The sequence below is a fragment of the Mandrillus leucophaeus genome, unplaced genomic scaffold (genome assembly GCF_000951045.1).
Source record: "Mandrillus leucophaeus isolate KB7577 unplaced genomic scaffold, Mleu.le_1.0 Scaffold806, whole genome shotgun sequence".
Taxonomy (NCBI): domain Eukaryota; kingdom Metazoa; phylum Chordata; class Mammalia; order Primates; family Cercopithecidae; genus Mandrillus; species Mandrillus leucophaeus.
The window spans coordinates 413293-426456 of NW_012108764.1; positions in this window are offsets into that span (position 1 = coordinate 413293).

Here is a 13164-nt window from a genome sequence, read left to right on the forward strand (position 1 = left end):
TCCCTGGTTCACGCCATTCTCCTGCCTCAGCCTGCCGAGTAGCTGGGACTACAGGCGCCGGCCTCCACGCCCGGGTAATTTTTTGTATTTTTAGTAGAGATGGGGTTTCACCGTGTTAGCCAGGATGGTCTGGATCTGCTGACCTTGTGATCTGCCCGCCTCAGCCTCCCAAAGTGCTGGGATTACAGGCGTGAACCACCGCGCCCGGTCAGAATAAAGATAATTTTTACGATGTTGAAAACAACAATGTCGCCAATGATGGTGGTAGGCTGGAGGAGAGAATTCCACAAGAAAAAAATGACCATGAGATGAAGTGTTGTTGTGATGTAAAAAGTTTGTGAGTATGGGAATGGCAGGGTGCTGTGTTTTCCGAAGAAAAATCTCTTGACATAGGAAAGGATATAAGGGAGTAGAAGGGCATGAAAACCGTCAGATAATCTAAAGGCCTATTACAAGACCTTCTATCTCCATAAATTCCACACCCTAAACACTTTTAGAAAGTAACCATAGTTCTATACCTACCAATATAGCTGAGAAAATTATCTAGAATTATTCTCTTTTTTTTCAAAATATTATACTAATCTAAAACTAATCTAAATGTTATTATGTGCATCCTAACAGGTAACATTGTTAACTAAGAACACTTTTTATGAAAAAGAGTGATTTCTTCACTGATTATGCCTGGACAAAAAATACCTATATAAATTATTAGTATTTTAAAATAATATAATGTGATAATGTATTTGGTTACTAATGAATTTTCTACTCAAAATGTTAGAGCAGATTTAAAAAGTCTACCTGCAGATCTTGCAGTTTTATATTATAGTACTTTAAGGAATTATGGAGTGGAAGATATATTTTAGAAAAATGTATAAATTATTAGAAACCAAATGTATTGGGTATGATTAAATCCAGCTGATACCCAAAGACATTTTATCTTAATGAACTTAGGTAATAATATCTTCTATCTAAAAGAAAAGGTTGAACTAATTTTCACGAAAATGAGTATGAAAATAATTAAGAGCCAATTTTTTAATGCTCATCTTTTGTTGTTGTTTTCTAATGGAATTATAGAAAACCATAACCATTGTGACTCTTGGATATATTGTATACCAAGTTATGTATTATGGCATACATTAGGAAGAATTTCACAAACTATTTTATGACAATTGATTTGAAAATTAAAAAGAAGGCTGTATGACCCATTTTCAATGGAAGAAAAGGACCCAGGGATTTTTGATTCACCCTTTTTCCATCCACAGAAAAATTATATATAACATAATATAAAGATACATTCGTGGATATGCTATGCAGTGTAAAAAAGCAAAGTGTTGGCCTGTAAGAATAGCTGGTGAATGCCAGAAGTGAAGTCAATGACTGATTTATCTTGTTCTACTGGAAAGACAATTACTTTAAGAAAAATATCTTTAAAATACCTGTGATCTCATTTAAAAGAATAACATTAGGCACAATTCCTGGAACTATGGTAGCCATATAAATTATTCCTATTCTTCACAATTTACAATCAATATCAATTGATAATGCATGCTCTGGTAAAAGGTAATCTTTCTCTTTCTCTCTGTCTCTATATATGAATACATATAAGAATGTATATGAATATATACACACACATACCAGCATATCAGCACATCAGCTAAGATTATACATATGCATAATTGAGTTGTGTTTTGCTTTCCTAAGAGGTGTTTATCTTTCTTATCTTTAAGAATTTTTAAAACATTTTCTCTTAGGCAATTTTTTTCTTCTTTAAGTAATGTCATAGATGAATAACTCACCAAATTCTGTCTACCATTTTACTGCAATTTATAATATTAGAGTCAAATCAATAAGAAGAACTAGATTTATGCACTTTGTTGGCAAATTTTATTTCATTTTTGCTTCTCCTTCTATGTTGAGAACAAAATTGAAGACCATAATTCTTTAAAAATTCTTATTACTTTATTTCATTTTCTGGTTTGCTACTATGCTTTTTTTTTTTTTTTTTTTTTTTTTTTTTTTTTTTTTTTTTTGGTTTGTACTTACTGTTACATCTTGCTCCTATATTGGCAATTGTTAAAGGTTTTTTTCTTCTTTCACCTTTACTTTTTTCTTCAAGTAATTTTGCAGTAAGGAACTTGCTATCCTTTCTTCAAACTGTTCTAAGAATCTATACACTCCAAAATGATTAGTGCCCCATAGATCCCTCTAGAGTCATCTGAGGTTACATGAAACAGTTTATAAAATATACATTATCATAAATGGAAATAACAAAAGTAATATCTCTGACTGTTTAATCTTAGAGGAAAAAGACTAACCCACAGAGGAAAATAGTTAGTATAGTTTGGTGTTTATAAACCGTGGCCGGAAGTTCATAAAGACAATAGGGCATAGGCATCAAGAAAGAGCATTAACAGCCAGCTGTGTTATCAGCAAAAATAGTGAAAACGTGGAGTTTCACATAGCACAGTCAGAAGTTCCCACACATGACAACAGGTAGGCGAGTTTGGGAAATACAGGGTAGGGGTGGCCATAGTCTCAGAGGAAATGATTGCGCATTTGTCCCCTGAGGTTCTAAACCCACTACCAGGGAGACCTTTGATTACTGTAGAGATCTGGACCCACTCTGGCCTGGGAGACAAATGAGGATAAGGGGCAGCACATGTGAATATCAGGTACTGGTGGAGTGGGCTGGCAGTGGTGGCACTTAGGACACACTTAGGGTGATGACTACTACCTACCAGAAGAGAAATAATTTAATAGAATTATTTTTAGTGAGGAAAAGAGCAAGACAACAAAAAAACATTGCTGCAGGTCCACCCATATTGTTCTACTGTTTTTCCCCTTAATAATTATTCATCGAAATAATTCCTTATAGACCAATATTGCATCTTGTATTACAAGTCCAGGTATGGAACCACTGCTATTTATTTTTACACCAAATACTTTGTCTTCTTTCTCTAAAGATGACTTTCTTTTTATCCTTCAACTCATTATGAGCCAATTGGGTATTTTTTGTCTTTGTTCCTTCTGTTTCTAGCAATTAAAAACAGAATTCATCACATAATCTAGAACCAAATCTTATTTCTTCCATTTCTAGTATTTAAAGAGAAAATTTGTCACAGAATCTATATCAGAGCTAAATTGCATGACTCCATTTGTAAACATATCATTAAGGTAGGAATTACAGGGCTAAAGGTATGTTTTAGGAAAATATCTAAATTCTGGATGATACCTGGATAGTCTAAAATATTGTACCCTTTAGGTAAGGCCCTCTTGATCATTCCTCCAAGCCCACTCAATGACTTTGACCTGTAAAGTGTCAAGAACTTACTGTTCCATGATGTAGCCAAGGTGGGACGAGACAGTGAAATCTTTAGAAAACAGTTACCTCCTTACAAGCTTCAGTATTTTAGAGAAAGAGAAGACTATCAAAAGAAACCTACCCGTGTGACCACAGGATTTTTATTTAATTTTTACCACAATCTCCTACTTCCTCTGAGATCCAGAGGAGCTGAATGTATTATCAGGAATTGGCTTGAACTGGATCTGTCGTATTTGTGGTTTTCTCTATTCTGCAAAAGATGTGGACTCGTGATGCTCACTCAGAGTACCCATCGACCATGTCTTCTCTTCTATTCTGATTGTCAGCTCCCCCAACCCTTAAGTGGAAATATCTCCACCAACAAACAAACTCCCTAGAATTTATAGGAAAAAAAGATACTTGCTGATTTTAAAGAGATATCATATGGGATTTCAAGTGCTTTATTATAATATATGTTCACAATGGCTGTTACTCTTCACAAAATTACCTATAGTGTATAATGACTTATAATGAAATTATAATTACTGATTGAACAATAAAAATATAGGTTGGCACCTGATGTATATAATAAATTGCTACATTGGGACAATATATTTTGTTTTGATCTTTTTAAAAGTCAAGTACAGGAAAAATATAACTACCTTGTGATGTGTACTCATTCTTCTATATTATAAACTTTATTAAGTACCTATTAGATATGAGACACAGCAATGAGTGTTGCAAATGCAAACTTAATTAATACAGGAGTTTATCTTCTATTGGCAGACAAAAAGTAATAATATGGTTTGATATATGTTATTGAAAATTATCTAGACGTTAACATAGAAGGGCAAAAGCCAGAGTAAATATTGAATAGAATGAGTCACCAAGGGCGTAATGTAACAGTTGGGCCCTAGAAACTTGGGATTTCATAAACTAGAGGAATGAGAAAGGGCACATCAGGTAGTATGAACACAGTAACCACATTAAGACACAAAAGAACATGGCAGGCCTGTGTACCAATGACTCAGTTGCTATACGAGGAGCATGTTATTTTAAAAAACCAAAACTGAAAAATGAAAATGCAGTACTGCCTTAAAACTAATTCCAATTCTGATCTTTTTAAAGACACAGTGTGGCCACATTAAATAAACAAACACATATAGGCAGGAGTCAGTCCCATGACAAGTGGAAAATTCTACAGAAATGACAGCGGAGGTGAAGGGAGAGGTCAAGATTTAGGAGATGTTTATAATAAAGAAATAATAGGACTTCATGTGTGAAGGGTACTGATGAAAAGCAAGGGGTAGTTAGCTCCAAGCTGGATTGCTTTGTCTGGGTAAGTGGTAATGTCTAATTGAGTTAGGAAATATAGGATGAAAAACAAGTGCATGCATTTTGAGAAGACTAAATGATAATCAGAATTTCTTGAAAATAACTACAAAGGTTTTTTTTTTCTGGTTAAAATCAGACAAAAGACAAAAATTAAGGACTAGAAAATTCAAAAAAAATGTAAAAGATAGTATTGCGTGTGCTGTGATTCAGATCTTAGGAAGAGATGCGTCTTGATTTGGTATCCACCAGAAACCAGATGCAGAATCAAAAGCACTGGGGCAATAGTCTTTCTGGGAAGTGATTCCAGGAAGTACTGGTGAGATGCCAGGGATATTGAGGCAAGGAGGGAGGCAAGGCCAATAAATTTTATGCTGTTAAACTCACTGCTATAAACAAGGCGGTCTTGATCAGCAGAGAACTGCCTTGAAAAATTGTGCACCCTTCAGAGGGAAGGCTGAGCATTTCTTTACAGACAATTATCTTCCCATTGGATGAGGTTTGACTCTCAGTGAGTTAATCTCTACTTCATTACTTCTTGACTGAGCTTCAACCCTGAGGTAGAAAAGCAGGAAGACACTTGACAGAAGATTTAGGTAGGAGTCAGAGTACATGAAATTAAACATCAGCTCCTAATAAACCTAAAATTTTCAAGATGACCATGATAAATATTTGGAAATATCTCAAAATTGATTAATAGGGGTATTTCAACTACTGTGGATGTCAATAACTTTTTGCACATTAATTTATTTGTAAACCAAATGAGATGTTTTAACTTATTATCATCAGTTAGTTTTCCAAAGTATTTTACTGTCAATTCATTTTTTTCTTTTTTGTAGAGGCCTGATATAGAATTGTCAATTTATCCTATTAATATGTATATATTTCATGTTTTCTTTATAAAGTTCTCACATTTTTTTTTCATTCTGGGAAACTTCCTTGACAATATCTGCCTGATTTTTGCAACTACCATATTCACTCTGTAACTTGATTCACCTATTTACTTAATTTTTAATTATTACAGTTTTTAAAATTCAGTATGTATAAATACAAATTAGTTCCTCCTTACAACTGTGAAGTCTTGTTCTCTATACCAATAATCCTTTCCTATTTCTTTGAAAATACATACGATGATTAATTTCCTGTTCTAATGATTTTTATTAATTCTTTTGGGTTTTTTCCTTTCTTTTTATTATTCTGATTTGTGATGTCTGTCTTTATGATGCTCACATTTCTTGCTATTTCATTTTCTTTTGTGTGGGAGAATCAGCTACTCGTTTAAGAATTTTTACTTGGGTTGGCAGATGAAATCCCCTGTCCTCTTTTCCTCTTAATGAGTTGGCATCTATGTGTGTATTGAGGAAAAGCAAAATATCCTCAAAAAGCCTAGTGTGGTATTCTGAGCTGAAAAGAAAACTTGGGTTTCACATAATCTGACAATTCTCTCCCTCGAGGAATCTCGCTATATGACCTTTCAGAGCAATGCTATTTATGTAAAGCTTACTTTCTAAGGTTGTAATGATTTACCTCATAGAGTGAAATAAAAAGTGGGGGTGAAGTGGGACCTGATTATTTGCACTCACCTCTTGTTTTCTGTTTCCCATCCCAGCCTGACTTTTGTTATGTCTTAGATTATCTTGTTTTCTCTAACTGCAGATACCTTGATTCTAAGCCAGGGCTCCTGGATTGTTTTGATTTTGTTTTTGCTTTGTGGTGCCCTTGGGGCTGGAAATGATCTTCCTGGGAAAATGTAAGAGAAGGAAAAGGTACAAGTTACAGTTAAAATGTTCCATACCCCGTCTCTGGCATCTGCCTTATTTCTACTTACGGCTGCCATTCCACCGCCCCAGACATCAGACCTATATATCACTTTAGTAAGATATTTCTCACAGGAATGAAGGGAAGTTCAGGGATACATCAACTTTCCTCTTCTTTCTGTTGAATCTCTTAAACTGTTACATCTACTTAAAACGTGCTGAATTATGATAGATGAGAGTAGTTATGACTTTTATCCAGTCAACATTGAATTATAGAAAAAGATTCCAATGCTGTTTTTCAAATACGTGGTCCATGACAGTTGATTCTTGTTCTTCTCTGTTATCAGTAATTTATTTTAGGTTCTTATAAAAAGTTGAAATCAATTGAACATAGATTCTTTTTTTTTTTTCTTTTATTTGAGACAAGGTCTCACTCTGTTGCCCAGGCTGAGTGCAGTGGTGCAACCTTGGCTCTTGATTGCAGCCTCGACTTCCTGGGCTTAAATGAATCTCCCACCTGAGCCTCCCAAGTAGCTGGAACTACAGGTGTGTGTCACCATGCCCAGCTAATTTTTGTAGAAATGAGATTTCCTCAAGCTAGTCTCAAACTCTTGGTCTCAAGTGATCTGCCAGCTTCAGCCTCCCAAAGTGCTGGGATTACAGCCATGAGTCACCATGCCCGGTCAAACGTAGATTCCTAAAAGGTCTAGAAAGGTCATCTGTTCAGTAGAAGATCATGTTCCTTTACCTGAAGAGTTCGTTTGCTTTGATGACCTATCCTCAGAAACTTACACGTTGTTGATTACAAAATTTCTGTGAAAGTAAATAATTCATTGGATGAAACTTATACTACATCCTTTATTTTTCAAGAGTGTGAATGTTGGATCAAATAATCTCATAGAAAATATTTATTATTATATTTTAAATATGCTCTGATATCAGATACTTTTCCGTATCACTTCTTTATTGGCAATAGAATTAACAAATATAAAAGCAGCCTACATTTATTTTCGATTTGCTCAGGAGGTAAATAGACTTTTTGTTCATCACAAGTGCTTGCTGTCTTTCAAAGGCTTGGGCTCTTCAGGGTTAAGGCAGAATGAAATTACAATGAAAGAGTGACTACTTTAATTTTTATTTTTCTATTATGTTAAATATATGACAAAAACCCTGGGAAACTGTGGGGATACAAAGGAAAAGGTAGAGGTAAAAAAAAGTCAAAGTGAGAAAACTATTTTTTTTCTTTGCTTACCTCTCATCTCTAGTCAATTATGTGGATAAATAGGAAGAATTAGTAAAATTCCCTCTCCAGAGGAAGGCAGCTGAATCTTAAGATTTTAATCAAGTCAGAAGCCTTCCCTTGAGTAATGAAGGGAGCCATGCAGAAGATTATGCAGCCTCTTTAATTGGCATAATAACCTACTTACTTCTACTCCTCCCATTCGATGTGGATCTGTGGATCAGTAAAGGACCAAATGCTATATTTCCTGCATTATAATGGAGCCACTACAATTGAGGGAGTGTTTCCTTCCTCAAAATGAGCTTCCTATACTATCCCTGAAAATGATTCCCTATTTTTTTTAAGGGTGACTTGCATTTAATGTAAGAGGCTTAAAAGACTTATAATTGGATCATTTCCAATGGTGAAAAATTTGCCGGAAACTAGACCATGAGAATATTTTCTTCATGTCAACTCTAGGACCTGGAACACTTCTCTCCTCCTGTTATTTTGAGATGCTTTAGGTCCATCTAATTCTTTTAGACTTATAAAAGTTTCCCAACATGCCAAATTTCATATTAGCAAGGAGATGTTAATAATCTATGTGTTTGTGCCCGTTGATGATGCCTACTTCCCTCTTTACTGCTACATCATAATGACAAAGCGGAACCTGCTCTTTGCTTAGATACCTAGAGTTGGGGAGGAAGGACCCTCCAGAGACTTTTGATTTGTCTCTCTTTGGTAGGTCTAACTTCTCCATACCTTCACTGGCCCAAGGCTCATGAGCAGAAGGGGCTTGATCTGTGCAGTGCATTACTATTGCAGAATACAGGGGGCAAGTCTCTGAAGTGTGATGAAGGGATCATAAACAGTGCAGTTACATATATTTAGTTCAAGGAAAAAAAAACACCTTGAAATACTTATATAATTGTTTTTAAATGTCAAGATTTGTATTATGCTTGGAAAAAAATCACTTTTTTGTTTAAAGTTAACTCTGTGTCAAAACAACTGTATCATTTAATGTGTTCTGCAGATTGCTTATCCTGAGGCTACTTGAGTTCCAGAAAGTTAATTTTATTATTATAGATCTTTTACCAATTCACTGTGACTCAGAGTGACTCCCCAGTTGCATAGCTGAAGTCTTTTATTTGCCTTTATTTTCATGTATAAGTATGTTTTGTGCTAATGGTGCCCCATGATACACAAAATAAATTATATTATACTTTGAATATAAAGAAACACCCTTATCTTAAATCTAATAGACAGATTTAGCTATGCAACTATGTGTCCTTCCTACTGTGGCCCTGGTAAATAGGCTAAGACATGCAGCTATATATCATTCCTAATTTGGCCCTTTTATTTATTTGAATATATCAGTATAGTTATTTTAAATGTTTACATAAAGCTCATATTTTTAAAACAAAGATATCCAATATAGTTTTTTTTTTTAAAAATTCTCACAAATAAATATGTTTTTCGCAGCAGGTTATTTTAAAATGTTTTATCTCTTAAGTCAGTAGTAGTATTAACGGCATCATTCTGCATGCATAACGTTGAAACTTAACTTTTCTAGTTATGAAACTGTTACTTAGTGAATTGAAACACACAAGTATAGGGAGAATAAATTTGTGATCCAGAGCACCTGGAACATTTGGGAACTCTTGAAGCATGCTAGTCAGCCTATTACAAACTTGTGAGGAAAAACATACTTAAGATTGCCATATACATTTCAATTCTGTTTGCCACAACACCTTTTCCTACCAAGCAATTTAAAATGAAATTATGTTAATTTTTCTTAAATTCAAATGCACTCAGTTGAATAATTTTGTAGCACTTTGGTTAGTAGAATTATACAAATGTGTTCACTGAATGGAAAGTAAAAGTAATTAAACATTGAAATAGGATAGCAAAGGAAGTAGTGTTCAATCATCTTTTCTCAAGGTCTTCGTAACAAAGATCCCCAGATTCTAGGATGTTTTAAATATACTTGAAACGTGCAAATTCTTAACAAACAATTGCTGGTTAACATAAAGACATGCTTTAGGTATTTGTCTTAATGCTCTCCCTCCCTTATCCCCAATCCCCTGACAGGCTGAAGTGTGTGTGGTCCCCTCCCTGTGTCCCTGTATTCTCATTGTTCAGCTCTCGCTTATGAGTGAGAACATGTGGTGTTTGGTTTTTTCTTCCTGTGTTAGTTTGTTAAGGATGATGGCTTCCAGCTTCATCCATGTCCCTGCAAGGCACGTGATCTCTTTCTTTCTTCCAGCTGCATAATATTCCATGGTGTATATGTGCCACATTTTCTTGATTCAGTCTATCTCTGATGGGTATTTCCAAGTCTTTGCTATTGTAAATAGTTCTCCAATAAATATATGTGTGCATGTGTCTTTATAGAAAAATAATTTATAATCTATTGGGTATGTATCCAGTTATGGGGTTGCTGGATCAAATGGTATTTCTGGCTCTAGATTCTTGAGCAATCGCCACACTGCCTTCCACAATGTTTGAACTAATTTACACTCTGACCAACAGTGTAAATGCGTTCTTATTTATTTACAGACTTGCCTTCATCTATTGTTTCCAGACTTTTTAATAATCACCATTCTGACTAGCATGAGATAGTATCTCACTGGGATTTTGATTGACATTTCTCTAATGATCAGGGATGATGAGCTTTTTTTCATGTTTATTGTCCACATAAATGTCTTCTTTTGAGATATGTCTGTTCGTATCCTTTTCCCACTTTTTGATGGGATTATTTGTTTTTTTCTTTTAAATTTGTTTCAGTTCCTTGTAGATTCTTGATATTGGACCTGTGTCAGATGACTAGATTGCAAAAATGTTCTCCCATTCGGTATGTTGCCTGTTCACTGTGATGATAGTTTCTTTTGCTGTGCAGAAGTGCTTTCATTTAATTAGATCCCATTTATCAATTTTGACTTTTGTTGCCATTCCTTTTGGTGTTCAGTCATGAAGTCTTTGCCCATGCCTATGTCCTAAATGGTATTGCCTAGGTTTTCTTCGAGGGTTTTTATGGTTTTGGGTTTTACATTTAAGACTTTAATCCATCTTGAATTAATTTTTGTATAAGGTGTAAGGAAGGGGTCCAGTTTCAGTTTTCTGCATATGGCTAACCATTTTTTCCCAGCACCATTTATTAAATAGGGAATCATTTCCCCATTGCTTGTTTTTGTCAAGTTTGTCAAAGATCAGATAGTTACATATGTGAGCTGTCATTTCTGAGACCTCTGTTCTGTTCCATTGGTCTATGTATCTGTTTTGGTACCAGAACCATGTTGTTTTGGTTACTATAGCTTTGTAGTATAGTTTGAAGTCAGGTAGTGTGAAGCCTCCAGCTTCGTCTTTCTGACTTAGGATTTTCTTGGCTATATGGGCTCTTTTTTGGTTCCATATGAAATTTAAAGTAGTTTTTCCTAATTCTGCATGGAAAGTCAATTGTAGCTTGATGGGGATAGCATTAAATCTATAAATTACTTTGGGCACTATGGTCATTTTCACAATATTGATTCTTCCCTCCCATGAGCATGAACATGGGATGTTTTTTCATTTGTTTGTGTCCTCTATTATTTCCTTGAGCAGTGGTTTGTAGTTCTCCTTGAAAATGTCTTTCATGCCCCTTGTAAGTTGTATTTCAAGGTATTTTATTCTCTTTGTAGAAATTGTGAATGGGAGCTCATTCATGATTTGACTCTCTGTCTGTTATTGGTGTATGGAAATATTTGTTATTTTTGCACATTGAGTTTGTATCCTGAGACTTTGCTGAAGTTGCTTATCAGCTAAAGGAGTTTTGGGACTGACACAATGGGGTTTTCTAAATATAGAATCAAGTCATCTGCAAACAGAGACAATTTGACTTCCTCTCTTCCTAGTTGAATATCTTTTATTTCTTTTTCGTGCCTGATTGCCCTGGCCAGAGCTGACTTGTTTATTACCATACATTCTACCTTCATGACTCTGGGTATTAACAAATATTTGTAGCTGATGAGATTGGTAGAAAATATCATGAACTGCAGGCACTTAAAAATTATTTATACTCTGCAAAGATCTTAAAAAATGATAGCACAACCTGACAAGAGCATTACGAGGTAAGACAATTACCAATGAATATTTCTCATGAACACATATGCAAAATCTTTAACAAACAAGTGAATACTATATCAACATATAAAAAAGTATAATTTTTTATGAAAGGATTTTTTGTCCCAAACATTACAAGTTGCTTTAACATTTGAAAACCATTGAGTATAATTTCCAGTATTAGAAGAGAAAATAAATTATCATCCCAGTAGATCATTATCTATTTATGATAAAAACTCTGAGCAAACAGAGTTGAAAGAAATGCCCTCAACTTGTTTAAGGGCATCCACCACCACTCAGAAACAAACACACACACAAAAAAATCATTCAAGTAAGATCATACTTAATGATGAACAATGATGTACACCTCTAATATAAGGACCGGGCAAAGATGTCTGCCATCAACTCCTTTGTATAACTATATTGGAGGAAAGTAAAGAGTGTTAAGATTTAAAAGTAAGAAGTAAAACCATCTTTACAGAAAATATTATGATGTACATAAAAAATATAAATGCATTTAATGTAACTATTAAGACTAAAAATAGTATTTAGCAAGAAGAAACAAGAAACAAGGTTAATATACAAAAAATAATTTTATTACTAGATCATCATATATGAAAGTAACATTTGAGAGAAAATGTTAAATATATTCTAACTCATTAAAAATAAAATACATCAAAATATGGTATAATATTTCTTTATTTTATTTTATTTTAATTATACTTCAAGTTCTAGGATGCATGTGCAGAACATGTACGTTTATTACATAGGTATAGACATGCCTTGGTTGTTTGCTACACCCATCAACCCGTCATCTATACTAGATATTTCTCCTAATGCTATCCTTGCCCTACCCCCATGTCCCCTGACAGCCCCCAGTGTGTGATGTTCCCCTTTCTGTGTCCATACGTTCTCTTTGTTCAGCTCCCACTTATGAGTGAGAACATGCAGTGTTTGGTTTTCTGTCCCTGGATTAGTTTGCTGAGAATGATGGTTTCCAGATTCACCTATTTCCCTGCAAAGGAGATGAACCTATTCTTTTTTATGGCTGAATAGTATTCCATGGTGTATATGTGCCACATTTTCTTTATCCAGTGTATCACTGATGTACATTTGGATTAGTTCCAAGTCTTTGCTATTGTGAATAGTGCTGCAATAAAACATGTGTGCATGTGTCTTTATAGTAGAATGATTTCTAATCCTTTGGGTATATACCTAGTAATGAGATTGCTGGGGCAAATGGTATTTTTAGTTCGAGATCCTTGAGGAATCACCACACTGTCTTCCACAATGGTTGAAGTAATTTACATTCCCACCAGCAGTGTAAAATGGTTCCTATTTCTCCACATCCTCTCCAGCATCAGTTGTTTCCTGATTTTTTTACTGAATGGGGAAAAGCTGGAAGAATTTCCTTTGAAAACTGGCAAAAAATAAGGATGCCCTCTCTCACCACTCCT